Source organism: Aplysia californica, unplaced genomic scaffold (assembly GCF_000002075.1).
Source record: "Aplysia californica isolate F4 #8 unplaced genomic scaffold, AplCal3.0 scaffold00082, whole genome shotgun sequence".
NCBI lineage: Eukaryota > Metazoa > Mollusca > Gastropoda > Aplysiida > Aplysiidae > Aplysia > Aplysia californica.
This window is the reverse complement of record NW_004797352.1, coordinates 685022-690553: the sequence shown is the minus strand read 5'-3', so window position 1 is coordinate 690553 and position 5532 is coordinate 685022.

Here is a 5532-nt window from a genome sequence, read left to right as displayed (position 1 = left end):
CCCATCGGTGCCCAACCGGTTATAGCAGGGACAAAGGCTCGCTAACAATGTGTAAAAAGTAAGAGAGAGAGAGAGAGAGAGAGAGAGAGAGAGAGAGAGAGAGAGAGAGAGAGAGAGAGAGAGAGAGAGAGAGAGTAAAGCAGTGATGGAGCAAGCCCATGCAAGCCATGCCACTGCAAGCACGCAACGTGTGAAGCGAGAGAGAGCTGCAGTGTGCTGCAGACCTCGATCTAGCCCGAAACCTAGCAACACGCACGCGTAATGTGTCTACTGTCAGCTACGAAGTCAAGCACAAGAGAAAATGTCTTTCAATTGACCAAAAAAATACAAAATAATCCAGTCTCTTGACAAAAAGCAAGCTCCACTGGCAGAGATTTGAGGTCAGTTCGACATTCCACAAAGGTCGATTCACACCCATATCAAGGATAGAGAGAAGATAGTGGCAGCATACCCTAATGGAAAGTTTGCTCTGGATCGAAAGATGAGACTACCCGATGCAGAAGCTGTGGACCAAGCTCTTCTGATGTGGTTTAAGGGGGCAAGGAGATAGTTGGTGCCAAAACCCCTATTCGTTGGTACTTGTGGCAAAGGAAACTACCCATGAATAACTACAGCTGGATTAGTCCACAAATGCTTACTTTCCTTGCATTTCTGATTTAACAGGGATCGGATATAACAGGAAATTTTCTCTACTCCTACCATCCCTGTTATATCAGGTTTCCACTGTATATATATATATACATATATATATTATAATATATTCATATTTATAAGCCCATGTGTTTGTGTGTGTGTGTGTGTGTGTGTGTGTGTGTGTGTGTGAGTGTGTGTGTGTATTGGTGTGTGTGTGTATCTGAAAGTATAGGTTCATGTGCTTCTTCCTACAACTAGACTGGTTTATTTCAGCCTCCTGCTAGAGTTCCACTTTGGGAAAGGGGTTTGGGGGGGGGGGGGTGTGAGTTGGAGATGGAGAGCAAACTGCTGATTTTATTGGACTTAAAATTTAAGTGTACTTCGTATTTTTATATGGTTCGCACATAACATATTTCTGTGTATTATTTTTTTACTTTCTACATCCATGCGTTAAAGGCTACAGTATACAAATGGAATTCTAACCCGAGTTATTTATTTACCATGGCTTCCAAAGATTTAAACTGAACTAACTCAGAATTAACAGTGATAATAACATTGAGCAATTTTGGCCAACACCATTGTTTAATCGACATCTGTATTCTACATGCATTATGGTCACTGTTACGCCCTTCTTGAAATAAATGGTTTATCTCTTAATTACATACTGAAGACTACTTCGATTTGTTCTTTGCTTGTTTGTAAGTTTAAGACAAGCATATTGGTCTGATGGATCCGACAGACAGAAATTTAGAGAGATGGTATAGGAATAAGATCTGGCCTAATACTGGTAGACTCCACTTCCCACTGTTAATCTGTCCTTGAAAGGACCCCCCCCCCCCCCCCTAGGGCTATGCCACTGACTGGAGTGTCTTTAGGTCATTCCCAAAGGGGGGGGGGGGGATTAACATTTTCGTATACACAGTTGAATTGTAAATGGGCTGGCTTATCAATGCCATGCTCATACTGTGCCGAAACAACATAGGGGGAACTGCTGCTTTTTCTTTTCTCATCCTTACTATCGTCATTTTTCCTCTACTTCTTTTGCAAGTTTGTCACTCTCTTGTGAATTGCTATTTCCGGGATGCCTTGATAGTCGAAGCAGACTTTGTGCTGTTGAACCTACGAGAGGTTAGCAGAGTAAGTCTGATTCACTGTAAGAACTTCTCGCTTGACATCCACCCCTTGGCGCTCATATGACCTTATGCAGTTCTGAGCGCCGTAAAAACCTTATTACATGTACCTGTAAAAAAAAAATGTCCTTGAAAATGCCCTCAGTAGGCTTCTGTTGAAAATACATCTCCAAAATCTGTCCCTGGACCACAGTGGCCTTAGTGCAGTCTTTGGCAAAAATATGGGGAGAAACTCCTAAGGAAACGTTATATATTTTTAAAATAAATGCCGTAGCTCTTTTAGCATTTCTGTTAGAGTTTTCTGGTCTGTTTTCCAGTTCCCCAATATTCATGTTATTTTCAAGAAACGACTGAAGCATAAATTATTTATTTTACAAAAGCATACTAGTCATCATGATGATATAATGTCAAATTTTCTTAACTTTACTTTCTTGGCAGTGAGACGGAAGAAATTACAACGGAGAATGAGAGAGACGGACTTACAGACAGACAGACAGACAGACAGACAGACAGACAGACAGACAGACAGACAGACAAAGTGGAGGGGGGGAGAGAAAGTGAGAATTTTAAAGATTATTTGTGTGTGTGTGTGTTTTACGACTCTCGCAACTGCATAAGGTCATATGAGCGAGCGGGACACATTTAACATTTTCAGTTATTAGGAAAGTTTGAATTTTGCCCGGGTGGCTGCCGAAGCCAACTCTTATCGATTTTGGACCACCATGGAATCTTAAAGGTGCGCAACTTTCACACGAGACCTCCGAGATTTTCTGCCCTTGTCCTAGTTGGCTAGGTGTAGATCCTCCCTACCAGAAGATCAGGGATGTGGCTGAAAGACAGCAGAAAGAAGGAGTCAAGGAGTAACAGTAGAAAGCTGCAGAAAGAGTCAGGAGCCCAGAGGAGGGGGCAAAGGAGGTGATGGGATGGGGGAGAAAGTGGAGACGAAAGCAGACGACACCTTAACCTCTAGGCCACGAGAACCCCTTGAGAACGTGCGTTTGTGTGTGTGTGTGTGTGTGTGTGTGTGTGAGTGTGTGTATGTGCGTGTGTGTGTGTGTGTGTGTGTGTATGTGTATGTGTGTGTGAGAGAGAGAGAGAGAGAGAAAGAGAGAGAGAGAGAGAGAGAGAGAGAGAGAGAGAGAGAGAGCGTGTGTGTGTGAGAGAGAGAGAGAGAGAGAGAGAGAGAGAGAGAGACAGACAGACAGAGAGAGAGAGACAGAGATACGGAGAGACAGAGATACGGAGAGACAGAGAGAGAGAGAAATTTGACATGAGAATAAGTGTACATTAAAAACAGAATTCATGAAAGTCAGCCAAAACCATAGTCTCCTGAACATCTAAGTGAATAACAGGCAACTGAAATAGGTCAATAGTTTTAAATGATATCTTGGTAGATCTTGCATTTTTAACTGAAAAAGCTTCATTCTTTATAACAACATTATGCTATCAAATGTCAAACCTGGACATTAGGTAAAACATATGAAAGCAAAATTACTGCTTGCGAGATGAAATTTTAATGTCTCCATTAAACTCTAAACATCACAAGAAGAGACAGGCAGAAAAAGAAGATGTAAGAGCAACTATTGGTACGGAGTTCAGTCAATATTTCATAGAAAAAAAGAATAGAATAGTTTGGCTAGCCTACCTGTTACGAATGTCACCTCGTCCATCAGCCAGTAACACCAAGTATTCAGGCTAAGGAAAAGGCAGACAACGCATGTTTATAGTGTACAAAACTGCATTTCCCCACGACGCACAACAGCAAAAGAGGGTGGGGATAAAAAAGAAAAGTAAGTTTAGATCCAGGTGAATCCCAAGAGAACTGAAAACAGAGTTTTGATTGACCCTGAACGGTAGTCAAAGAGCTCCGTTCCTATTTCTGAACACTAGTGTGAGGTCTGATGTTACTTCTTGGAGCTTAAACAAACTGTAACCTCCTTGTGTTACATACATGTGTGTTATGAAAATTCCAACTTTCACATGGTCTGATATCATTCTGTCTACGATCTGTCCAGATTAAGGACAGCAATATACAAAGTATCTAAGACCAGTAGGATGAGATTTTAGTAGTTTGTGATTATGCTATAGGTTTGCACCTGGTGTGAATACACAATGGATACCTGGCCACAGCAACATCCCAGGAAACGACAGAGCAGACACCCTTGCCGAGAAGGGAGCATCACAAACACAACCTCAAAACCCAGTACCGTATCACAACAGACAGTCAAGAACATCATCAAAAGCAACACCAGGGAGCATTGGTTGAATGGACATATTTGCACACATGACTGCTGTCAACTCAAAAGATGCTCTAAATTCCCTTAGTAGAAGAGAACGAGTCACTATCATCTGTCGCCCTCGAACACAACATATCCCATTGAATTCCTACCTCAAAAGGATCCGCAAGGATACCCCCACCCGACTACCCGCTGTGTGCAGGCGCGGTTCTGTCACTGGGCAAGACAGGCAGCGCCGGTCCGTTTTTGTCGACTGTACAGTGGACAAGAGAGAATTGCTGATGATAATTGTTATAATTTAGTTTCAAGTAAATACACATTAATATCTAATCAACGGTCAAAAAGCACTCTGCCGATTTGAAGGTGCTCTGAGAAACAATAGTGGTTCTTTGGTGTGTTGTCGCACTACAAAGACTTGTTCCTTCATCTTTTGTTTATCACGCCGGCTCGTATGTAAAATCGCCCATCACAATGTGAAACTTATCTGCGCGAGGCTGCGAGGCGCTAGACCTTTCCGAACAGCGCCCGCGCGGCAGTGACGTCAACCTCCGGGCGAATTCAGCTTTTGCCTAGAGAGCTAAAAAGATGGCTTCTAATTGCCAATTGGCCTCTCTGTAGCTTACAAAGGAAGAACACGTCTGCAGTACTTATACTTGTTATTTTACATAATTTCATCAGTTACATCCATCATTCAACCAGTCCCTTATTACTGCTAGTAATCAATTGTTAGCATAATTATTTCTATAGCATTTTAAGCCACCCATGGTTCTGTTTTGTGTTCTCTTCGTCACCTACTTCCCGGAGTTTCCTTACTTGACCAGAACCCTGGACCGGCGATCCTTCGTTCCGCCCAGTAATGTTATAGAGGGAATTTTAACGAGGAGAGGGATGCGCCCCGTTCGGCTGTCAGGGTGCTGGGCCTAAAACAATACACCCTCCTCCTCCCCCGCCCCATTTCCCTTTCCCCCTTTCCACCTTTACCACAGCTAGACTCTAATTTCTAAAATTAGTATTTGACACAGTTGTCTTAGAGTAGTGACGTGAAGGCAGAGAAGAGCAGAGAAGAGCAAAGAAGAGAAGAACCTTTGAATCGGATCGGAAATTGTGGACAAAATTTGTTCAATGTGTACGTGATTGTGAGTCTAGTACAGGGTACAGTATCTGATTCTAGACTTCATCTGCGTGGGACAGCGTCATTGGAAAGGTATTAATTGACAGCACACAGGTTTTATATTTCGGAGCCTTTATATAGCGATATAGCGATATAGCGAGTGCACGTCGAGACTTTGCGTGCGTGAGTGTGAAAAGTAGGTCTTTGGGTGATGTACAGGGGGCAGGGCTAAGAAGTGGTTGCTTCTAACTTTCAGTTTGTTTTCTAGTATACAGTAGAAGTATTTCTTGTTCCGTGCCGATCAAGTCAGTTCTATCCATATTTTATTGGCCTCAAGTTCAATCAATGTCTTGAAGCTCAGATTTACATTTTGAAGTTTGTAACGCCATGGATTTTCTTCTACTACGAGTCGTAACCCCCC